Source organism: Pan troglodytes, chromosome 5 (genome assembly GCF_028858775.2).
Source record: "Pan troglodytes isolate AG18354 chromosome 5, NHGRI_mPanTro3-v2.0_pri, whole genome shotgun sequence".
In the NCBI taxonomy this organism is placed as follows: domain Eukaryota; kingdom Metazoa; phylum Chordata; class Mammalia; order Primates; family Hominidae; genus Pan; species Pan troglodytes.
In genome coordinates this window covers 49,851,389-49,878,319 of record NC_072403.2, presented here as the reverse complement: position 1 = coordinate 49,878,319, position 26,931 = coordinate 49,851,389, and the positions used below count along the sequence as shown (strand labels likewise).

Here is a 26,931-nt window from a genome sequence, read left to right as displayed (position 1 = left end):
AGGATCTCAGTTACAGGGTTTCCCAAGAACAAAAATGCCCGGCCTGCCCATGGGTGGTCACTCAGGACCACCCAGGCTCCCTGGGTTACCTTTGCCCTGTGGGGACTAAGTCTCTTTGGCTCCTTCTGGGGGCTTCTGGGCCTTGGGACACTGCTGTGAATGTTGGAAACAGCTCTGACTTCCCTTGCAAGTGATCCTCCTGCCAATCCCTTCCCCACCCAGGAGCCCACCAGGGTGATCATGGCTGTGGGGAAGCCAGATATGGGCAGCTATGCCCCCAAGAGGTGTCTTACACATATCACTGTCTCCAGGGCAGGGATGTCCTGGCTGAAAATCTCCCTTCCCTAATGCGGAGGGGAGAGTGTTTCATAGGTCACCATCTGCCCCTCAGGGCAACCCTTCTGGCTGGCCCCACCTGCCTGGAGCCAAATCCCCAAGTTCCAGCTCAGTGAGGAATTCTCCACACAACCTAACCAACTCACTGTCCCCTCTCCCATAAAGAAGAATAGAAACTTCTTCAGGTCTAGCTCTCCCAGCTCTGCTATCCTGGGGTTCTCTATAGGTACCTTGTTGCATCCTTCCTTCTTCCTCTCTCCCCTTGGATAAGTTAAGGAACATCTCTGAGCCCCTATATCCTTGTCTATTAAATGGGATCATCAGACCCACCTTGGAGGGCAGAGGGTTGTGAACTTTTTTTTTTTTTAGAATCAGGGTCTTGCTCTATAGTGGTATGATCATAGATCATAGCTCACTGCAGCCTCAAACTTGGGCTCAAGTGATCCTCCTGCCTAAGCGAGTAGCTGAGACTGTAGGTACGCACCACCATGCCTGGCTAATTTTAATTTTTTTAGAGACAGGGTCTCACTATGTTGCCTAGGCTGGTCTCACACTCCTGGCCTTAAGCAGTCTTTCCATCTTGGCCTCCCAGAGTATGGGATTACAGGCGTGAACCACTCTCCTGGCCTTATAGTAAGGATTAAGTGAGGAGGTAGGAAGGAGGAATGGAGGGAGCATCCATCTAAGGGCCTGAGCAGAGGGAACTCACAGCTGAGAAAGGACCATACCTGCTAAGGCCTCAAGTGGTAGCTGCCCGTGTATCTGTTCTAAGCCTGCATCCCCATTCTGTGCCCATCTTGTGTCTGTTCCAGGCCTTGCATGTCTGTCCTCTGCACCTAACCTGTGGGCCCATGAGGCCCACACGTGTTTGGCCTGCACTTGCCATGCAGTGGGGGGACACAGCATGAAGGCTGTGCTGACGACCCTGGGTAAACAACCTTTTTTACTGCAACATGAGCACAGATGGTTCTCCCTTGTACAGTGGACAATGGCTACCTTGTGTGAGTGAGGAGGAAAAGTGGGTACTTGTAATTGCTGATTTGGGCTGGGTCCCAAACAGCCTTGGAAAGGGCCAAGCAACAGGGGGCCTGGAAAGCCAGCGCCAATGTCTGGGGGTGGGTGGGCATGCAGGAGGGGGCTGGGGTGCAGCCCAGGAAAAAGTGGAGCTAAGACATTGAACAGGGAGAAAGTGGAGGAGCCCACATGCGCTGCTTGAGAAATGAACTGAGGCCGGCTGGGCAGGAAAGAAATGTGTGCGGAGAGAGGGCTCAGCAGGGCTGGGCGCAGGGAGGCTCTTCAGGGAGAGGTCTGGCTGCAGTTTCAGGCTGAATGGCCTTTGCTTCATTCTGGCTCCCGGCCCCCTGGCTAGGGAAGCCCTTAAGGAGAGAAGGCAGACTGGTCCTCAGGCTGGACAAAGCGGAGCAGAGCTCTGAAACCTTGCTAGGTACTTGGAATTTGCTGACTCCCACCATGACGTCCCACCTCCGAGCTTTCTCTGACTCTATGAAAATATTTTTCAACTCTGAAAAGCTGGCCGTGTAACACGCTGCTGATGCTGCTGATGGCTTGGTGAAGGCACAAAGAAAGGACCTTTACTGGACACTTTGGTCCAAATTTCTCTGTGCCCATCGCTTACTCTGACCTCTGCTTTAGAGGCCAGTTCCATGCAAGCTTCGTGGGCTCTGCAAAGGTGCAATTAAATGGCACTTTGCCTTGGCCTAGAACCTCCTACTTCCTGCCAGAGACTTCTCTGATGTCCTACGGGTGGACACCTGTGGAACTGCTTAGCACTTAAGTAGTGCACACCAGAAGGGACTCCCTTGGAGTCACCTTTGTGCAATGGGGGATACAGGAGCTAAAGGATCCCTTTTTGCCCTTCTGGGTAGACTGTTTTGAAACACATTTCGTAAGTCTCTTAAATAGATCTCTGTGGGGTCAACACCCATCACAGGGGTGGCCAACTAGATAACATATCCTTGTATTGGTTGACACCCTGTTCACTCTTTCCCCACCCTCATCTTTTGATCCTGTTCCTGGTATCACTTCCCAAATCAGCTTAGTTGCCCCTGAGACCAAAGCTCCCACAGGTTCCACTTTTAGGGGAAACTAGGCTAAGACAGAGGCCTCTGTTCTGAAAGAGTCCAATTTGTGGGGGCCAGGATGGGAGGTGAGTAGGAACTTGGGCTACAGAAGGAAGCTCTCTATCCTTCTATGGTGAAAGCACAGGTCGCGGCTGGCTCCCTTCCTGCACAGAAACCCAAAATAGTGATGACCTGATATTTGCCTCACTGGCCTGCGCAGACTCTACCAGATGTGAGCACCTCCCCAGACCTTGACGCCTGAGGGTGTACCTCAAGGCTGGTGCGCCAAATAAGTAGCATATTTTACGCTGGTCCCTTGTGCAAGCACATCCTCTCACTCACAGGACCCACCCAGCCTTGCTCATTCCCTGATGCATAACTTCAGGAGCAGAGACTGACCTCCTCCGATTCTTTCTGCAGGCAGTACAAGCTCAGAGACTGTTCTACTCGGGGCTCATGCAGGAGTGAGGAGCCCATGCAGACGCCCCCTGTGGACACCGCCGCAGACAGGGCTTCTTAGACAGTCCTGCTTTCCTCTTCTGATGCTAGTGGGACAGCAGGGCTGCTGTGCGGGAAACCGGGCTCAGTTAGCTTACAGCCAGGACCCAGGGACACACAAGGGTGGGAAGCTAGATTGACCGGGGACTATAGCCTGAACCCACTACAGGGATAGCCATGCATCCTTCTGACCTTTGGGGTATGAGGAAACGCTGGTTCCCCCGTCCTTCATGACTTTCAGGCTGGCACTGAGTCATCAGCACCTCCTCCTTCTCCAGAAGCATCAATTTCTGGCAAGCCCAGCTTCTGGCTGGAGCCTAAGAGGAAGCCTTGGCCTTCAGCCTCATCATCTCCATTCTGAGTTCTTCCTACTCTTCTGTGTAACTTGCTGTACACGCTCCCCACACTAACTGCCCCAATCCCTGTGCTTCTCTCAAGGCGTGCTGAGTGAATGAGAAGGAAGGAAAGAGAAGATGAGGATGGAGGGAAGGCCTGCCTGGGAGGTACGCGTGTGGGGCAGATATGGGCTAAAGCCTTTGTAGAGCCACAGAAACCCAGGTGGGAGGACCTCAGAGATGAACAGGCTGAGCCCTCCCTGCTGCTGTGAGGCTCACTCATGCCCTTCCCAAGGCATCCATTTGCAGAGGCCTGGAGCAAGGGAAGCCCCTGGAATCCACCCTGGGTCTGTCTCCCTGTGAGCCCTTTCCAGTTGTGCCTCTGGAACTAATAGCTGACCCCCAAGGGTTTGAAGAAAGTGTCTATGGTGTGATGCTTTATTTTACATGTCCATTTGACTGGACTAAGAAGTACCTAGAAATCTGGTGAGGCATTATTCTTGGGTGTGTCTATGAGGGCGTTTCCAGAGGAGATTAGCATGTGAGTCTGAGTGGACTAGGTGGGGAAGATCAGCCCTCAATGTGGGCCCTCCCATTCAGCCCTGGGCAGGGTTCTCCCTGGCCACCCTCTTAGCCCCTTCCACCCTCTCACACCTTCTAACCAGATGTCACTTTCTCCACCCTCTCGCACTTTCTAACCAGATCTAACCAGATATCAACCTCTTATCTCACTAAGTGTGCATCCCCCCTCAGCTATGTGAGGAGACTTTGGCCCAAGAGGGATCAGGGACTCAATCAGGGTCTCCCTCGAGGCCAGGCAGGGCAGGGACCAGCCTATGGCTGTGTTTCACTTCCCACTCTGCTAACTTGTCACCACACTCGCTGTCATCGCATGCTCTGCTGTGGTTTAGGCTGGGGGGCTTTCCAGAATAGCAGATTCCGAGTGCACAGTGACATGAGATATCTTTGGGACCAAAGTCCTGCCCATAACTGCGAATGAGCCATGCCTGTGGTCAGCACACTTCCTCAGAGCCAGTTCTCGATATTGAAACTTTAGTCCAGGAGGAGTTGTCTTGTGTGCTCTTGATGCTCCCCTGGTGGATGGCTGGGGTTTGTGGACCCAGATTTGGGTGTCTGGGGCAGACAACATTTGGATGGATCTGCTGAAAGCAGCAGTTTGGGGGTGAGTGCAGTTAAGGGCAGGCTCCTAGCAAGAAGCTTTATTAGTCTTTTGGATCTTCTGTGGCAAAGAAACAAAATCCTTCCCCTTTAGTTTATTTAGGCAGAAATTGACTCTGAGAGGTAAATTACTGAACCAGGAGACTTACACAAGAACGTTCAGAGTAGCACTGTTCACAATAGCAAAAACCTGGAAACTGCCCAAATGCCCATGAGGAGCAGAGTGAATGGATGAGTTGTGGGGATGTGGTCACATAGTGAAATGTTACATAGCAGTCAAAATGAATGACATACTCTAACACAGAGCAATATGGATGAAGCTTGGCAACAGAAAATTGAGATGAAAAAGTCCCAATAGATTACGTACTGCATGATACCCTTTTTATAAAATTAAAAAACATTACACTTTAAAAAATAATTTTATGCCATTAAACTTCATAAAGCAAGGGAATGATGAACACAGGACTCATATGACAATTTCTGCAGATGGGGAATCGGGGGCAGGATGTGGGGCAGTGGTTAGATGTGGGTTATTGTCAAGGACTAGCTATTCTGGGTGGTGGGTTTAAGGGTGCTTATTGCATTAGTAAAACCAACTAACGAACCAACATAAATAAAAGTGGGCTGTGCATGTACCATTAATAAGACTGTCATAGACCAAGGATTCTGTAATCCTGATATCCAAACAAAGATAAAACAAAACAAAAGGCATAAACAAAAAGGCTCAAGCCCCCCAAGAGGAGAAGGCATTGGGAGACAGATAAGTAGTTGAGAGCATAGCTCAGCAACCCAGGAGTTGTTTGAGTCCCAACTCTGGGTCCCTAGGAAAGGCTTCCATATTAATTTTCTATTGTTGTGTAACAAATTACCACAAGTTTGTTCTCTGCTCAGGGTCTTGCCAGGCTTAAGTCAAGGTGTTGGCTGGACTGTGATCTCATTTGAGGCTTGAGGTTCTCTCCCAAGTTCCTTGTGGGACTGAGGGCCTCAACTACTACAGGATATTGCTGTTCTCTATCATGTGACCCTCTCCATAACATGGCAGTTAGCTTCTTCAAGGCCAATAGAAGAGCAGCTCTGCTGCTTTGAATCCCTCTGACTTTTCCACCTTGTGTCCTCCAGACTCTCATTTAAAAGGTCTGACCTGATTAGGTCAGACTGATCTGGGAAAATCTCCTTTGCGATAACTTCAGAGTCAACTGATTAGGGACCTTAATTACATCTACAAAACTCCTCCACCTTTGCTCTATAATGTGAACGAATCACGGGAATGATATCTCATCGTATTCATAGGTCCTTTTTCCACACTCAAGGGAGGGAATTTTATAGGGCATGTACACCAGGAGGCGAGAATCTTGAGGAACATCCTAGATATGTTCACTATACCTCCTTTCCAAGCCTCAGTTTTCTCCTCCATGAAGTAAGAAGTGTAATCTCTAACCTGATTGTGGGTAGATTAAATTAGATGACAAATGCAAAAGTGCTGTTATTCACTCAGAGATATTTAGTGAGGACCAACTGCATGCCAGGCAGGCCCTCTGGAAGCTCAGTAAACGCAGTGGTATGTAATACAGACATGGTCCCTGCCTCATGGGGCTGGTAGTCTAGTGGAGGAGACGAGTGTGATGTGCAGGATCTGTATGCTGAAAACTACAAAATGCTGTTGCAATAAATAATGAAGACCTAAACAAATGGAAAGGTATACCATATTTATGGACAGAAGATTCAACATAAAGATGTCAATTTCCCAGAGTGGACTATAGATTTAACACAATATCAATCAAAATCCCAGCAGGATTTTTTTGTTAGATATTAACAAGCAGATTCTAAAACATTGTGGAAGGACAGAGGAACTAGAATAGCTAAAACAATTTTGGGGAGAAAAAGAATAAAGTGTGAGGAATCATACTACCCAATCTCCTTTCTTCTTCTTCTTTTTTTTTTTTTTTTTTTTTGAGGGGGACAGTTGTTTTGTCTTTTGAAATGAGGTCTCTCTTATGTTGCTCAGGCTGGCCTCAAACTCCTGGGCTCAAGCAATCCTCTTGCTTCAGCCTCCTGAGTAGCTGGGATTACAGATGCACGCTACCTTGCCCAGTTTATGCTACCTAATTTTAAGACTTAGTTCAAAACTACAGTAGTCATCAAGAGAGTGTGAAATTTGCAAAAAGATGAATATACAGATCAGTAAAACAGAACAGAAGGTTCAGAAATTGATCTACACAAATATGAATAATATGTACAAAGGCAATTCAATGGAGAAAAAATAATCTTTTCAACAAATGAATTTGGAACAACTAGTCATCCATAAACAAAGAAAAACCTTTGACCTAAATACAAAGATTAACCCCAAATGAATCATAGATCAAAATGTAAAATGTAAACTATAAAATTGTTAGAAGACAACATATATGAAAATCTTTATGACCTGGGGCTGGGTGAAGAGCTCTAAAATGATACCAAGAGCATGATTCATCCATGAAGGAAATATTCATAAACCAAACTGCATCAAAATTAAAAACTTTTGCTCTGTCAAAGAAAGACACTGTCAAGAAAGTAAAGAGACAACGTACAGACTGGGAAAAAAATATTTGCAAACCACATATCTGACAAATTACTTGTATGCAGAATATACGAAGGACTCTCAAAACTCAAAAGCAAGAAAACAAGCCATCTCATTAAAAAAATGGGTAAAGGACTTGTACAGACACTTCACCAAAGAGGATATAAAAATGACAAACGAACACATGAAAAGATATTCAACATTACTAACACTCAGGGAAATGTGAATTGAATCCATGATGGGATACCTCTACATACCTGTTAGAATAGCACATTAAAAAATGTAAAACCAAGAGCTGACAAGAACACAGAGAAACTAGTACTCTCATACATTGCTGATGGGAATGTAAAATGGTACAGACACTTTGTAAAATGGTTCGTCGCTTTCTTGTAAAGTTACATCTTTGAGTATACACTTACCATGTGACCCAGTAATCCCCCTCCTAATGTAGTTACCCTAGAGCAATGAAAACATCTCTTCACATGAAAACCTGTACCTGAATGTTCATAGCAACTTTATTTGTAATAGCCAAAATCTGCAAACTGCTCAGATGTCCTTCAATGGGTTAATGGTTAACAATGAAATACCACTGAATAGTACAAAGGAACAATATTGATAAATGCAACAATATTTGGATAAATGTCAAAGACTTTCATACTAAATGAGAGAAGCCAGTCAAGATGTCACACACTGTAATTTCATTTACTTGATACTCTCAAAAAGACAAAATTATGGTGATGGAAAACATATTAGTATTTGCCAGGACTATGGGTGGGGTGAGGATATAACTATAAAACAACAGCATGAGTGCGTTTTTAGGGGATGATGGAGTTTTCCCGTATCCTGATGGTGGTGGAGGATACACACATCTGCACATGTTCAGATCCATAGAACTGTATACCTGAAGAAAAACAGTAAATTTTACTGTATGATAATTTTAAAAACCCAGTAGTGTGGACAAAAGTTCCGAGAGAGAGATGCTTGGCTCTTGGAGAACAGATTCATATTTCAGAGAGGTTATTCTTGTACTGTGAAAAAGTTAGCACCACGCATAGAACTTCATAAATGCTCAATAAATCAACAGTTACAATAAAGAGGTTAATAGATTCTGAATTCAGTGAGTCTAGAAAGTGATGTCGCCAAGAAACGAATCACTAGATTCTGCTGGGAAGTGGATTCCTGAAGTCAAAGCAGGGTGCCAGAAGATGCTCAAAGCTAGCTGGGAGGTAGAAATGCCCCCAGAGGGAAAGATAGCACGTGGCCCACAGGCCTAGAGAGCTAATTCCAGACCTTCTTCCATTGTCAGACCTTGCTCAGAGCTGCCCAGGAGGCTGAGTCTTCACGGGTGAAGGAGGAAGTGGTAGGCTCTGAAGGAGCTCTGTTCCCTCCTGCTCACCTCCCAGGTGGCCCATAGCCATGACCTACTTTTCCTACCTGTTGGTGCAGGTGAGTTCCCCTGCCCACAGCTATTTTTATCTAGCGGGATTCCCAGCTATTTTTACCAGCCTGGCCTTGACTGTGGGGTTGGGGTTCTTGCCCTGTGGGAGACCCTGACGGACATTCCCTCCCCTCCCTCCCATCAAGAACCAATTGGTCTTCCCACAGCTGCCCCAGCCAGAGGAGATACCCTCAGAGATCTCTCCTGCTGCAAAACCTGCAAGGGCTCACCACTGTCTGCAGAATAAAGCTCCAACTCTTTTACTTGCACATTCAGAGCTCTCCCTGACTTGGAGGCCAGCTTCCCTTCAGCGTCATGTCTCTCCACAGCTGATGCTGGAGGAGCCAGCCAGCCCAGGCTCCTTGCCAGATGCCTACAAGGCCTCTCGATTTCCTGCTTGTGTGCATGCTGTCGGGAATGTCCTTTCCCTTTCCATTTCCACTGGGCAAAACTGAACCCATCCGCTGGGCCCAGCACTAATGCACCTCCCCCAAGGAACCCTCCTTCATTCCTCACCTGCTAGAGAACTACACTACCTAATTTTAAGAGTTAGTATAAAACTACAGTAGTTCTGGGACCTCTCTGCTCCCTCTGCCTCAGAGGATGGCCAGCTAGGGATATGTTCTTGGCACCGGCTCTTGCCCATCTCTGGCCCTGCACCCTGCACAGGATGTATATGAGTAGAATGTTGTGGCCTCTCCTACATCTTCCAGGCTGCTTTCTTTCCCCAAGGCAGGGTGGAGTCCTCTGCCATCTTCAGGCTGCCAGACTCTCCACCTCCGTGAATCAGCAAACCCTTTCCAGGGCCAGCAGTGGGCTCAGCACTTTTTTGAGTGCTTTGCGGAGCGTGTGAGGGAGGAAGTCAGAGAAGCCACACTTGGCATAAAGGAGCCAGGGCACGCAGACCTGAAGCTCCAGGGACTACTCATGTGGCAGGGTGTACCCAGGGACCCCAGAGGTGCTCTTCCACCTCCCTTCTAACCACTGCCTCATCTTCTCCCTTTTCCTGGAGAGCTGCGCCCCTTCCCCATGGCCTGCCTTCCATGCTGTCCTCACCCCACAGCCCAACCTGGTTCCTGCCCTCTGCTGTCCCTGCTAGAACCTCCTGGGCACCAAATCTGGAGGGTCCAGTTTGAGTTTTTATTTCCTTGGCCTGCTCAGGGCCTCCCCATGCTGACCTCCCTCATTACTAGGATGGCCGTCCTCCTGGGTCTCCCCATGTTGACCTCCCTCATTACTAGGATGCCCGTCCTCCTGGGTCTCTGTTTTTGTGTTCTTGAAGGGCTCCCAACCCTCTGCTGGTCCCTGGGAGGTTGGGAGTCCTCAGGGTAAGATGGGGGCTGCTTCTCTTCTCCCAGAACCCACTCAAGGTCTCAACCATCAACACTGGCCCCCAAATCCATTCCTCTACCTCAGGTTTTCCTTCCTGAGCTCCAGATCCCTGAAGTTCTCACGGGCCCCTCAAAAGTGACATGATCTAAACGCAAGTCATCACTTTCTCTGGCAGTCCCTCCTCAGCTCCACCCCAGCCAACAGCACCCTGTGGATCCACTTTGCAGTTTGGGGCCTTCTCCCTCTCTCTGCTGACTTAGCTTCCTACACATAGCAGGCCAGGCCCTCTTTTTCTCAATTACTGCCACCACTTCCTGCCCAGCTCCTGTCTCCTGCCTTTCCCATTCCCATTCATTCTCATTCAGCAGCCCCAGGGAGCTTTTCAAAGTACAAACCTGGGCCGGGTGTGGTGGCTCAGGCCTGTAATCCCAACTACTCTGGAGGCTGAGGTGGGAGGACTGCTTGAGCCTGGGAGGTTGAGGCTGCACTGAGCTATGATCACACCACTGCACTCTAACACGGGTGACAGAGTGAGACCCTGTCTCAAAAGAAAAGAAAAGAATAAGAAAGTACAAGCCTGGCATGATCCTCCTGAAAATCTGTTGTTTGCAGAAGCAAGTCCACGTGTCTTTTGGAAGCAGGCCAGGTATGCGCAGTGCCGGTGAAGCCAGGCTGCTGGCTGTGTGACTTGGGCAAGTGCCTCTCCCCTCTTGAGTCTCCTTTTCCTTCTTTGTAAGGTCTGTCTACCTCCTAGGGCAGTTCTGAGAGCCATATGAGATAACACACATAATGGGTCTAGAACTGTGCTGGCCTGCAGAGGTGCTAAAACAGGGGTGTTAGCGTTACTAGCTGCTTCTTCTCCCCAAGCTCCCTGTGGCTTCAACTCTTGCCTTGTTCCTATATGATAATGCAGCCAAACCTTTGTGCCTCTACCCCTCTGACCTTACTCTTCTTTCTGCAGGATATGCCCCCTACCACAGGCTTAGCTCACCTACAACTTTTCCTACTTCAAGGCTCAGAATGAGTTCCAGCCCTCCGTAGCACCACTGACTCCTTGCGGTTCTAGCATCTAGCGCTCTATTGGGCCTCAGCCCCTGAGGGGCAGAGCAGGAAGCTGTCAGGACACCCCATCAGTTGCAGAGACCTCAGGTCTCAGGACAGGGTGTGACCTAGAAGGGAGCTTCCAGCTTGAGGTCCTGGTGTGGGAGTGCTGTCCATATATGTCTCCCCAGTGGACTCAGGTCACAAAGTGTCCACCGAGGAGGGATGGGCCCCCTTCGTGGGAGAAGTGGTCTCTCCCTGGTGTCAAGAGAGGTTGCCAGCACCAATAGGCCAGGCCCTACAGGGAGCTCACTCAGACACCAGGGACCAGGCCAGGCCCCTGCATGGGGCTGTCCTGGTCTTCCAAGACAGCTTCAAGCATGTCAGGAACAAGGAGGCAGCTGTGGGTGGAACACACACCTGCTGATGGACAAGGAAGCTCTCACAGGGGAATGTGGGAGAAAGGGAGAACTTTCCTGGAAGTCTAGGCTGGAAGTAGCAGGAGGAGGGTAACGGGAGGATGAGAGGGACAAATCTGAATGATCTTCAGTGATGACCTCGTCCTGCCTGCCTGGTGTTCCCAGGGTCTCTAGAGCTGTACTGTCCCATACAGCAGCCACTAGCCCCATGTAGCTACTTAAGTTAAAATGAAGTAAAAGTAAAATCCAGTTTCTTGGTCACATAAGTCATATGGCAAATGCTCATGGCTGCCACACTGCATAGCACAGATACAGAAGGACTCTTTCATCACAGAGAGTTCTAGCTTGAGTGCTAGCGTTGTTCCAGAGCCTGGCTGCCCCGATTCAAACCATCACTCTGCTACTGCTAAGTTTGGGCAAATTACTGGACTGCTCTGTGCCTCAGTTTCCCCATCTCTAAATGGGGATCATGACAGTTATTGAGAAGGTTAAATGAGTTAAATATATGTAAAGTACTTAAAACAGTGTCTGGAACATGGAACAGGAATTGTGAATCTGCTGGTAGAGAAAGACACAGCTATGCCAAGGCATTAAAAAGATATTACTGACTTTTTGGAAGGGAATATAAAATTCATATATACAGGAAAAAGCCACCCACACAACCGACCCTCAGCCGCCCATGTCACTCTGCCATTAGAAGCCTGTGCGTGCCTTGTTTGCTAAGATGGCATCATCACCTCCCTTCCGCAGAAGAGGCAAAGGACCTGCTCAAGACCAGCAAGGTTTGAGAAGGGAACCAGCTCTCTGGCTCCAGGCCCAGAGCTTACCTCCACTGCCTTAGGTGGTGCCCATGATTCCCTATTTCCTTAAACGTGCCCCACAGGCACCCCTCCTTAGATGATGTATATTACTGCCTTATCTCGCCCACCATTAGGAAGTCCTTTCTCACGTCTGATCTCAGTCCCACCACTTGTGGTGCAACCCCTATATCTAAGGCTGCCTGCATGGAGATAGCACGGGACCGGAGGGGGTAGCGGGTAGGGAGAGGGGAAAAGGCTTCTCCGTGATCTAGTTCCAGAAACCACTCTCACTGAGGAAGTCAGTTCATCCTGATATTTAACTTTAGCCCCACCATGGGTCAAGCCTGTTCTTCCTGCCTATCCTTGGAGGACATGGGGCATTTACCCCAGGGCTTCCATATCTGCCCTGCAGAGATAGGAATCAAGCCCTTGTACTTCCTGACTTGACTCTTGGCAGGGGGACTCCAGGGTTATATATAAGGTAGACTCAGTGCTAGCCCAAGCAAAAAGGCACATCTCAACCCTGACTATCCAGGGAAGGCTAGTACTCCAGCAAATCCTGTACGGACTATGCTGCCCATTGCACAGATGGGGAAACTGAGTCCCTGGGCAAATGAGGAGCTTTCCCCCAAGCACACAGCCAGGAAGACTGTGTTCATTGCAGTCCTCTCCCCAGTCTACCCAGGTCGCAGGAAAGCACTGGCAGTTTGCAGGATCCCTGAGCCTGAGCCATAGGTGCCGAAAAAGCAGCTGATTGACTGTCCTTTATAACTTCAAAGCAAGTAGCGTCATCTTTGTCTCCTTAAGATCCAACATGGAGTTTAAGAGAGAAGTCAGAAAGAACCTGTTGACAGTAGGAAATGAGGGAAACTGTGGAATTCACTTTTCTGAGGGCATTTTAACTAACAGATACGCAAGCAAGTCTGCCTAGTCCAGCAGTTCAGGTTGTCTGCTGTATCAGAGGATGAAATTTCTTTAATTCAAACTGACATTTTCAAAAGGGTTGTGGGGGTGGGTGCTGTGGACTAGCCACCCTTGTACCATGCTTTGACTGGTCTGGCCTGGGAGAGAAGCGGTGGTGCCCGTCCCTACTCTTGCTCCCAGCCTTGTCTGCTCCCTGCCTTGCCCCCCTGCCCACCCTGGCTGCCTCCGGTCTCCCGTGATTGAAATCTCCCTGCTGGTCTCAGAGCTGACCTTCCCGCCTTTAATTCAATCAGGAATCACAAGCCCTTTTAATTTAGGAAATAAAAGGCTGGCTGCTGAGCAGGCTGCACCTGATTGACGGGGCTGCCAGCTTGGTCAGGCTGGCCTGGGGAGGGGGCATAGACCCGTGACCTCAGCTGGCCTCTCTGGGGTAGGAATGCTCCCCCAAGCCTGGGGAACAAAGGAGGACCACCCCCCTCCTGATTCCCAGCAGAGGAGGGGCCAAGGCCACATGGTAGGGGGTGGCTGCTGGCTGGCCCAGAGAAGCTGGGGAATGTCAAGCTCTCACTGCAGCCTGAGGGACTTGGGGTAGACACAAGGGAGGACTTTGCAACTGACTAATTCCTCTGTTCTTGTTATGTGATTCTGGGTTGATGCTCCAAAGTATTGCAACAACGCATTTTTATTTTCCAAAAAAGTAGAAGAGGCGCCAGAGGAATCAATGCTAGCTTTTCTGGACTTTGGTTTCTCATCCATATATAAAGGTAGACAGGGACCCAGCCACCGGGCTGTTGTGAGCATTAAATGAGTTAATGAAAGCTCACTGGCACATAATAATCGCTCATTAAATTATAGCTAATAACATTCTTAATAATATTATTCTTCTAGAGGCATACAGAGGTCTCCACTTCTACTTGGAAGTGGAGGAGACTTGGGGGAGAGAGTCCAGGGTCCTGGGCCCTGTTGCTTGCTTTCTCTCCTTGGAGACAGCCCAGGACAGGTCCCGTCAGCACCTAGGTTCCTTCCCCGGGGGAGGCAGGCTGGGTCAGTGGAAAGCTGCCTGCTCAAGGAGTAGAATTCTGGTTCAGCATATTTTGGCCTCACTTCTCTGAGCCTTAGTTTCTTCCTTTGGAAAATGGGCTAGTAGCACCTACCTGGTAGGATTGCTTTGATGCTGTTTAAAGTGCCCAGGCCACAGCCTGCCAAGTATTAATAGGAGGTGCTCAGATTGTGGTACCTCCCTCTCCTGACCCCCCAATCAAGTGCTCAGCCCAGCCTACCCAAGTGGTTTTGGCCTCCATCCTGAACCTACCCTGGCCCTATGGGAAACCCCATTTCCCTGTGATCTGAAGCTGAGCTCTAAGAGGCCACTACCCTGTTCCTGTTCAACCATATTGCATAAATGTCCTATGGCCTGATTCCCACAGGGTTCTGCCTGTGGCCAGGATCTGCCTCAGATGCTCCTTCCACTGTGGCTGGTTTTACTTTCCAGAGATGAATGAGCCTGTAGAATGAACCACCTTAGGGCAGGCGGAGATGGCTGGCAGCTCCCCATGTGTGTACAGCCCAGTGCCTAGCATGAAGAGATGCTCAAGGAGGTCTCTCCCCAAAGTCTGCCCCACCCTCCTGTCCTAGGGGTATTATAAAAACATATACTATAACATCATTCTTTGGTTTCTCAATAAGCAATGCTACACAGCTCCTGTATAAAATATGTTTGGCGATAAAGGTAATAGTCACAGTGGATGCCCACTTGAGCTTCAGGCTTACTCCGTGCTAGACTTGGTGTTGAGTGCTTGAGACACACTGTCTCTCTCCTACTTCCCTATGAGGTAGAGATTGCACTGCATCTTTGAGGAGACTGACACTCAAAGAGATTGAGTCACTTCTCCAAGCTGACCCAGCTACTAAGCAGCAGTGCTGGGATCTGAATCCAAGCCCATTGTCAGTCCTCTGCAGACTTGGCTGGGCAGTTCGTAGAAGATTCTCACGTCTGTTGTTGCATTTGATGGCGTAGCAACCTCAGGGTTTTGCCAAGTGTGTGATTGTCATTATTATGATCCCATCCTACAGGAGAGGAAATGGAGATTCCCACATCACACAGTAAGTAAAGATGGGACAGGGACTTGCACTTCCGCACTGTGCTCAGGTCTCCACTGTAAGCACAGCCCTCCCTCCTGGTTTAAAAGCATTCCCTTACTGCTTAACATCAGTGTTCCAACGGGATAGTTCATTCATCCATTTGGTAAATATTTATCAGGCACCTACTATATTTTAGGCCCTGTGTGGGAGATTAGTGCTGAACAAGCCAGAACCTGTTCCCTTCCTGAAGCTTTCCATCTCTGTGGGTGAGAAAAACTTGAAATAACTGCACACACAAAAATGATAAAAACTGTGATAAGCATTGTTCTTGAGGTGGGGTGGGTGGGTGATCAGAGAAGAACATTGAAGTGTGAATGCAGATCAGCCCTGGAAAGTGGGTTTGGAGGCTGGGAAGAGCAGTCTAGGCAGAGGCTCTGAGACAAGAGTGAGCCTGTGAATAAGGGTGGAGGCACTCAGAGGAAGAGCAGGAAGAAAGGGGCCAGAGCCTACATGGCCTGGGGGGCTCACCCTCACCCTAAGAGGAGGGCCTAAGGTTGGTTTTTATTTCAAGATAGTAGAGAGGAGAGTGGAGGGGGCTGAGTGGGTACAGGGTCCTCAGTCAGGAAGCAACCTTAGTGGTCCAGGCACAGGGCTGAAGGGGGCTGGAGGGGAGGAAAAAGGAGATGGGGCTGAGTAGCTCTACCCACACCCCCCATCCAGGGCCTTTCTAGCCCTTTCCCAGGTGCTTGCTGCTGTGGTCAATGTTCAGGGTACCCTGACCCCCAGGCAGTGGCTGGTTATTGTTTCACGACCAGCTCTCTGGGTGAAAAAGTCCTCTTTTGTAGCATTTGCCAATTTCTGTGGTGTAAATACTCCCACCATGGCTGACTTCAGACTACCAACCTGAAGTCAATGGATAAGCAGTTGGGAAGAAAAGTTTACAACTGTCCAAGCTGCAGCAGACTGGCTCCAACACACTACTGCCCTCAGGTCTCAGAAAGGCAGTAGTTCTGATGAAGTGCCATTGGTATACGTCTCACCCTCTATGTAATTCCCGATTCCTGTGTGTATATTGGGGGTTGGGGGAGTAGAGAGGGTGAAGGCTGGATGAGGAGGGGTGTGGGGGAAGGGAGGTTGGTAAGGAATTAATAATAATGACCACTCCCTCTAGTCTTTCTGATGACTCCAAGAGATTGGTACTATTATTAATCCCACTTCATAGATGAAGAAACTAAGACACACATTGAATAACTTGTCCAAGGTCTCACAGCAATAAGGGACAAAACTGGGAACTCAAACCACCTCATTCCTGGGGTGAAGACTTTGCCCTCCTGAATCTCTGCCCTGTCCTGCCTGTGAGCTGGCTAAGAGGGAGGGAGATGGGGGAGAGTTAGGAGGGGACAATGAATGGAGGATGAGCTAGCTAGGAAGAAGGAGGAAGCTGTCAGCAGCAGGAGGTTGGGGGGTGGGGTGTCATTTGAAATTATCTGGTTGGAATCCTAATGTGGGCGAGGTGGGAGGTTGGAGTGGCCTCTACAAGTCAGTTTGGGGTGAACCAGGATTTTTAAAAGGAGATTATGAGCTTCCACTGAGAATGTTCCCGGGAGAGGGTGCAGCAAGTTGGGGTGGGCAGGGGTCAGGCACCTGGAAGGCCCCACACACACACACCAGGTACTGCCACAGAGAGGGGGCACCAGGCCAGAGTCCACACAGCCTGCTGCCTCCAGATTTGTAAGGCTAGTGACTCTACAGCCCCGACAGCTCAGCAATGACATGGGAGCAGTCGGGTCAGCCCAAGCAGCCCTGGAACAGCTCCAGTCAAACAGGGATTGCTGGCCCCTCTCCCACCCCCCACCTTCCCTGCTGTGCCTACCCCACACCCAAGGTCAATGACCTAGTGTTTGGCAACATCCTCCAGGGCCCAGTGCAGATTGGGCAAGGTAGGTGGGAGTGGGTGGACGTGGGGATGGGGCTTGGCCAGGGAGCCAGGATAGCCAGTGAGTCCTCCCCGCAACCAAGTGATCTGCAAGAGTTGGGCTCAGCTCTCCCACCACCTGAGTTCTCTGCTCTGCAAAGGCTGGTGGCTCACTGGCAGCTCCTCGCAGAGCACCAGGCTGCAGCTTATACACTCCCACATCCACAGCCTGCTCCTCCATGCACTATCATTCCCTCTCAGCTCCCCTCTCTCCTTCCTCCCTGCTCGGCTCAGAATTGCCATTGTGCTTTTGACATTTCCTTTTCAAAGTTCTTTCCGGCCCTGGGAAGCAAGTCCTGCTTGTGTTCTAAAGACCTAGTGTCCTCTCTTTGGCCCTCAGTTACCCCATCCTGCACAATGGAGAGAAGTTCTCACGAGACTCTGTGAACCCATTAAGCAGTCTGCATATTGTGTATGTCTGGGGTCAGGGGAGCATCATCCTTCAAACCTACCCGCTTGGTGCTAAGCACACAGTAGGTGCTTTATGGATTGGTTGGTGAGTCTAGCTTGCCTGGAAGTTGGGGATGAGGAATCTTCTAAGGGGCAATGGGCTTGCACCCAGTGGTCATCCTAGGGATGGTATGGGAGTGGCCATGCTGTCTTTGTCCTTTCAAGGAGCCCCTGGCTATTCTACTTAATTGCTATTATACTCATCATCCCATTTTACAAATGAAAGACCAACCCGGAAGAGGTTACATTGCTTCCCCGAAGTCCCTCAGCTAGTATGTGGCAGAGCCAAGATTTGAACTCAGGCAGCCTGGCTCCAGGGCCCACAAACTTAACCGCTGGACGACATGCCCTTCCTTGTAGTTGAAGTCAATGATTTCCAAAGTGGGAAGAGCTTATATACACATAATACATATATATAAGTTTATAATATATATAAGTTATATATATTATATATAATATATATAAGTTATATATATTATATATAATATATAAGTTATATATATTATATATAATATATAAGTTATATATATTATATATAATATATAAGTTATATATATTATATATAATATATAAGTTATATATATTATATATAATATATAAGTTATATATATTATATAATATATAAGTTATATATATTATATAATATATAAGTTATATATATTATATAATATATATAATATATATTATGTATACTTTCTATATAACATATATTATATAATATCTATTATATATACTTTATATATAACATATATTATATAATATCTTATATATAATATCTTATATATACTATATATAATATATATAATAATATATATTATATATTATATATTATTTATATATAATTATATATATTATATATAAACTATATATAATACATATATAAGTGATATATACAATACATATATAAGTTTATGTATAAGTTTATATACATAAACATATAATACATATGTAAGTTTATATACATAAATATATATAATACATATATAAGTTTATATACAGAAACATATATATCATACATATATGAGTTTATGTACATAAACTTATATATCATACATATATGAGTTTATGTACATAAACTTATGTATCATACATATATGAGTTTATGTACATAAACTTATGTATCATACATATATGAGTTTATGTACATAAACTTATGTATCATACATATATGAGTTTATGTACATAAACTTATGTATCATACATATATGAGTTTATGTACATAAACTTATGTATCATACATATATGAGTTTATGTACATAAACTTATGTATCATACATATATGAGTTTATGTACATAAACTTATGTATCATACATATATGAGTTTATGTACATAAACTTATGTATCATACATATATGAGTTTATGTACATAAACTTATGTATCATACATATATGAGTTTATGTACATAAACTTATGTATCATACATATATGAGTTTATGTACATAAACTTATGTATCATACATATATGAGTTTATGTACATAAACTTATGTATCATACATATATGAGTTTATGTACATAAACTTATGTATCATACATATATGAGTTTATGTACATAAACATATATCATACATACATGAGTTTATGTACATAAACTTATATATAATACATATATATGTTTATATATATTATATATAATACACATATAAGTTTACATACACTTATATATAATACACATATAAGTTTACATACACATATATAATACACATATAAGTTTACATACACTTATATATAATACATATATAAGTTTACATACACCTGTATATAATACATATATAAGTTTACATACACCTGTATGTAATACATATATAAGTTTACATACACCTGTATGTAATACATATATAAGTTTACATACACCTGTATGTAATACATATATAAGTTTACATACACCTGTATGTAATACATATATAAGTTTACATACACCTGTATGTAATACATATATAAGTTTACATACACCTGTATGTAATACATATATAAGTTTACATACACCTGTATGTAATACATATATAAGTTTACATACACCTGTATGTAATACATATATAAGTTTACATACACCTGTATGTAATACATATATAAGTATCTATACACTTGTATGTAATACATATATAAGTATCTATACACTTGTATGTAATACATATATAAGTATCTATACACTTGTATGTAATACATATATAAGTATCTATACACTTGTATGTAATACATATATAAGTATCTATACACTTGTATGTAATACATATATAAGTATCTATACACTTGTATGTAATACATATATAAGTATCTATACACTTGTATATAATACATATATAAGTATCTATACACTTGTATATAATACATATATAAGTATCTATACTTGTATATAATACATATATAAGTATCTATACTTGTATATAATACATATATAAGTATCTATACTTGTATATAATACATATATAAGTATCTATACGTGTATATAATACATATATAAGTATCTATACATATATATAATACATATATAAGTATCTATACGTATATAGATAATACATATATAAGTATCTATACGTATAGATAAAACATATATAAGTATCTATACGTATAGATAAAACATATATAAGTATACGTATAGATAAAACATATATAAGTATACGTATAGATAAAACATATATAAGTATACGTATAGATAATACATATATAAGTATCTATACGTATAGATAATACATATATAAGTTCATATATACGTATAGATAATACATATATAAGTTCATATATACGTATAGATAATACATATATAAGTTCATATATACGTATAGATAATACACATATAAGTTCATATATACGTATAGATAATACACATATAAGTTCATATATACGTGTAGATAATACACATATAAGTTCATATATACGTGTAGATAATACATATATAAGTTCATATATACGTGTAGATAATACATATATAAGTTCATATATACATGTAGATAATACATATATAAGTTCATATATACGTATAGATAATACATATATAAGTTCATATATACGTATAGATAATACATATATAAGTTCATATATACTTATAGATAATACATATATAAGTTCATATATACTTATAGATAATACATATATAAGTTCATATATACTTATAGATAATACATATATAAGTTCATATATACTTATAGATAATACATATATAAGTTCATATATACTTATAGATAATACATATATAAGTTCATATATACTTATAGATAATACATATATAAGTTCATATATACTTATAGATAATACATATATAAGTATATATACTTATAGATAATACATATATAAGTATATATACTTATAGATAATACATATATAAGTATATATACTTATAATATATATAAGTATATATACATATATAATACATATATAAGTATATATACTTATAATATATATAAGTATATATACATATATAATACATATATAAGTATATATACATATATAATACATATATAAGTATATATACTTATATATAATACATATATGTATATATACTTATATATAATACATATATAAGTATATATACTTATATATAATACATATATGTATATATACATATATAATACATATATAAGTATATATACATATATATAATACATATATAAGTATATATACGTATATATAATACATATATAAGTATATATACGTATATATAATACATATATAAGTATATATACGTATATATAATACATATATAAGTATATATACATATATATAATACATATATAAGTATATATACTTATATATAATACATATATAAGTATATATACTTATATATAATACATATATAAGTATATATACTTATATATAATACATATATAAGTATATATACTTATATATAATACATATATAAGTATATATACTTATATATAATACATATATAAGTATATATACTTATATATAATACATATATAAGTATATATACTTATATATAATACATATATAAGTATATATACTTATATATAATACATATATAAGTATATATACTTATATATAATACATATATAAGTATATATACATATATAATACATATATAAGTATATATACTTATATATAATACATATATAAGTATATATACTTATATATAATACATATATAAGTATATATACTTATATATAATACATATATAAGTATATATACTTATATATAATACATATATAAGTATATATGCTTATATATAATACATATATAAGTATATATGCTTATATATAATACATATATAAGTATATATGCTTATATATAATACATATATAAGTATATATGCTTATATATAATACATATATAAGTTTATATATATGCTTATATATAATACATATATAAGTTTATATATATGCTTATATATAATACATATATGTTTATATATATGCTTATATATAATACATATATAAGTTTATATATATGCTTATATATAATACATATATAAGTTTATATATATGCTTATATATAATACATATATAAGTTTATATATATGCTTATATATAATACATATATAAGTTTATATATATGCTTATATATAATACATATATAAGTTTATATATATGCTTATATATAATACATATATAAGTTTATATATATGCTTATATATAATACATATATAAGTTTATATATATGCTTATATATAATACATATATAAGTTTATATATATGCTTATATATAATACATATATAAGTTTATATATATGCTTATATATAATACATATATAAGTTTATATATATGCTTATATATAATACATATATAAGTTTATATATATGCTTATATATAATACATATATAAGTTTATATATATGCTTATATATAATACATATATAAGTTTATATATATGCTTATATATAATACATATAGAAGTTTATATATATTATATATAAGACATATATAAGTTTATATATAATATATAATACATATATAAGTTTATATATAATATATAATACATATATGTTTATATATATTATATATAAACATATATGTTTATATATATTATATATAATACATATATAAGTTTATATATTATATATAATATATAAGTTTATATATATTATATATAATACATATATAAGTTTATATATTATATATAACATATATAAGTTTATATACATTATATATAATACATATATAAGTTTATATATAATACATATACATATATAATACATATATAAGTTTATATATAATACATATGCATATATAATACATATATAAGTTTATATATATATTATATATTATATACATATATAATATATATAAGTTTATATATGTATTATATATTATATACATATATATTTATATAATACAGATATAAGTTTATATATAAACATATATAATACAGATATAAGTTTATATATAATGCATATGTATAAGTTTATATATATAATACATATGTATAGGTTTATATATATAATACATATGTATAAGTTTATATATATATATATATTTGAGACAGAGTCTCGCTCTGTCACTTAGGTTGGAGTGCAGTGTCATGATCATGACTCATAGCAGTCTTGACCTCTTGGGCTCAAATGATCCTCTTGCTTCAGCGTCCTGAGTAGCTGGGACTGCAGGCATGCGCCACCACTTCTGGCTAATTTTCTTATTTTTTGTAGAGACAGGGTCTCACTGTGTTGCCCAACCTGGATTCCAACTCCTGGGGCTAAGCAATCTTTCTGCCTTGGCCTCCCAAAGTGCTGGGATTACAGGTGTCAGCCACCAAGTCCAGCAAGTTATATTTATCTTATCCTTTAACATTTCTTTCTTCATAAATATATATTTTTATATGTAGTACAAGTATATAATTTAAAAAATAACTTTATGAGTATAACTTGTATACCATAAAATCCACCCATTTTGAGTGCACAATTCAATGATTTGTAGTACAACCATCATCATAATCCAGCAATTTTAGAACACTTCCATCACTCCAAAAGCAATCCCTTCTGACCCTTTGCAGTCATTCCTGGTTCTCACCCTGACCCCCAGGCCACCATCATGAATCTACTTTTCTGTCTCTGTAGATTTGCCTCTCCTGAAAATTTCATATAAATGGAATCATACAATATGTGGTCTTTTATGTCTGGTGTCCTTGAAGTTAACATAATGTTTTTCAGGTTCATCCATGTTGTAATATGTATCAGTGTTTGGTTTTTCTTTATGGCTGAATAGTATTCTGTTGTGTAATACACCACATTTTCTCAAAGCATTCACCAGTTGGTGGTCACTTAGGTGGTTTCCACTTTTTGGCTGTTATGATTAATGCTCCCATGGATATTCATGGTTTTTGCGTGGACATACAATTTCATTTCTCTTGGGTATATACCTAGGAGTGGAATTGCTGCGTCACGTGATACATTTATGTTTAACTTTTAAGAAACTACCCAAATATCTCCTGGGCGCGGTGACTCACGCTTGTAATCCCAGCACTTTGGGAGGCCAAGGCACGTGGATCACTTGAGGTCAGGAGTTCAAGACCAGCCTGACCAACATGGTGAAACCCTTTCTCTACTAAAAATACAAAAATAAGTAAGTAAATAAATAAATAAATAAATAAACTGGGCATGGTGGCAGATGCTTGTAGTCCCGGCTACTCAGGAGGCTGAGGCAAGAGAATTGCTTGAACCTGGGAGGTGGAGGTTGCAGTGAGCCAAGATCGCGCCACTGCACTCCAGCCTGGGCAACAAGAGTGAAACTCCATCTCAAAAACAAACAAACAAACAAACAAAAACTACCCAAGTATCTTCCAAAGTGGCTCCACCATTTTATGTGCCCACCAGCGGAGTATGAGGCTTCCTATTCCTCCGTATCATGATAGTTGGTGTAAAGTGATGTCTCATTGTGGTTTTAATTTGCATTTTTCAGATGGCTAATGATGTTAAGCATCTAAGTTGTCTAATTTGTTTGTATAAAGTTATTCATAGTATTCTTTGTCATTCTTTTACTTTCTGTGAGGTTAGTAGTGATGTTCCCTCCTTCAGTTTTGATTTCAATAATCTGTGTCTTTTTCTTTTTGTCTTGGTCAGTCTAGCTAAACATTTGACAATTTTATTGACCGTTACATTTGAGTTTCATTGATTCTTCTCTATTGTTTTTACGTTTTCTATTTTATTAATCTCGGTTCTAATCTTTATTATTTCCTTACTTGGGATTGCTTTGGGTTTAGTTTGCTCTTCTTTTTCTGATTTCTTACCGTGGAAGTTTAGGTTATTGATTTGACATCTTTCTCTTTTTTTGCTAATGTAGGTTTTTAAAGGCATAAGTTTACTACTAAGCACTGATTTAGATTCTATACATTTTGATATGTTGTTTTTGTGTTCATTCAGTTCAAAATACTTTTAAATTTGCCTTGTGATTTCTTTTTTGACCCATTATTATTTAGAAATGTTTTGTTTAATTTCCAAATATTTGTGGATTTTCTAAATTTTCTTCTGTTGTTTATTTCTAATGTATTTTTTGTGGTAGTAAACATACTTTGTATGATTTTAATTTTTTTCAACTCATTGAATCTTGTTTTATGGCCTAGTATATGGTCTGTTCTGGTGAATTCTTTGCGCGCTTGAAAAGAATGTATATTCCTGCCATTTTGGGGACAGCGTTCCCTAGATGGCAGATTAAGTTGGTGATGGTGTTGCTCAAGTCTTGTATGTTCTTGCTGGCTTTCTGTCTAGTTGTTCTATACATTATTGAGAATGGAGTATTGAAATCTGCAACTATTATTGTTGAATTATCTTATTTCATCCTTTGTTTCTGTTTTGTTTCATGTATTTTGGGAGCTCTGTTTTAGGTGGATATGTGTTTAATTATTATGTCTTTCTGATGAAATGACCCTTTTATTATTATATAATGTCACTCTTTGTCTCTACTATCATTTTTTGGTTTTAAAGTCTGTTTTGTCAAATAATTATATTAGACAAATACAAATATAATTGGTGTTGAAGTCTTTTTTGGCTAATTATATAGCCACTCTAGCTTTCTTATGGTTATTATCTGCATATGTTTTTATATATTTATATGTGTAGGTTTATGTTTTCCCATTCTTTTACTTCCAACCTATGTATGTCTTTTGCTCTAAAGACAGCATATAAATAGATTTTGTTTTTAAGTCCAATCTGATAATCTCTGACTTTTGATTGGAGTGTTTAAGTCATTCACATTTAGTGTCATTATTGATATGGTTGGATTTGTCTCTGAAGTTTTGCTATTTTTTTCCCGTGTTTCATGTCTTTCTTTTCTCAGCTTTCCTTTATTGCCTTCTTTTGTGTTAAATATTTTTCTAGTGTACCTTTTAAACTCTTTGTTGTTGTTTTATTATATATTTGAGTTATTTTCTTAGTTCTCATTCTAGGGGTTATAACATGCATTATAATTTATTACAATCTATTTCAGATTAATACTAATGCAATTTCAATAAATTATAGAAACTTTGCTCTAATACAAGTCCATTCCCTTCCCCATCCTTTGTGCTATTACTGTTGTGTGTATTACATCCATATATGTTACAAATCCAACAAGACAATATTGGGTTTATTGCTTTGTGTCATTTTATGTCTCTTAAGGAATTTTAGGGAAGAAAGGGGAAAAATATACTTATAGAATCTTTTATATTAACCCACATATTTACCATATTGGTGCTCTTCATTTTTTCCTCTGGATTTGAGTTATTTTCTGTTGTCTTTTCCTTGCTCCAATATAGCTCTACTCTCTAGCATTTTTGTGCTATTATTATCTTATATATTACATCTTTATATGTTATAAACCCAACAATATACAATTGACCCTTGAACAATGCAGAGGCTGGGACACTGACCCCCTTCACAGTTGAAAATCTACGTATAACTTTTGACTCCCCCCACATTTAACCACTACTAGCCTACTATTGACCAGAAGCCTAATAACATAAACAGTATGTTAGCACGTATTTTTCTATGTTATATGTAGTATGTACTATATTCTTACAATAAAGTAAGCTAGAGGAAAGAAAATGTTATTATGAAAATCACAAGGAAAATATATTTACTATTCATTAAGTGAAAGTGGATCATCATAAAGGTCTTCACCCTGATCGTCTCCACATGGAGTAGGCGGAGGAGGAGGAGGAAGATGAGGGCTTGGTCTTGCTGTCTCAGGAGTGGCAGAGATGGAAGAGGTGGAGGAGGTGGAAGGGGAAGCAGGAAAGGCAGGCATAGTTGGTGTAATTTTATGGAAATACATAATAATTTCTGCCTTTTTGCTTTTTCATTTCTCTAAACAGGTTTCTATATGATACTAATCCTTCTTCCACTATCTGCTTTAGTTTTGTGCTTATATCACAGAAGGGTCTATGTTGTGAAAGAAGTCAAAAGCAGTCTTGGATAATAGAACTCATCTGCCAAATTGTCTAATGTCAATTTGTTTTCTGGCACTGCTTCTTCTATGTCTTCTTCCTCATTGTCTTGCATGGGTTTGGAAGCACTCATCTTCATCAGGTCATCTTCTGTCAATTTCTCTGGTGTGGTGTCTAT

General features: G+C 40.7%; 1 long non-coding RNA gene across 1 annotated transcript; it reads right to left on the bottom strand.

The window, feature by feature from the left end:
* Positions 1-7,671: 7,671 nt before the first annotated feature.
* On the bottom strand, positions 7,672-8,768 carry LOC107975284 (uncharacterized). The gene is made up of 2 exons (XR_001718701.2): positions 8,655-8,768; positions 7,672-7,887 (listed from the first exon to the last, which is right to left on the bottom strand). It is a non-coding gene; the product is annotated as an uncharacterized LOC107975284 (long non-coding RNA).
* Positions 8,769-26,931: the final 18,163 nt, after the last annotated feature.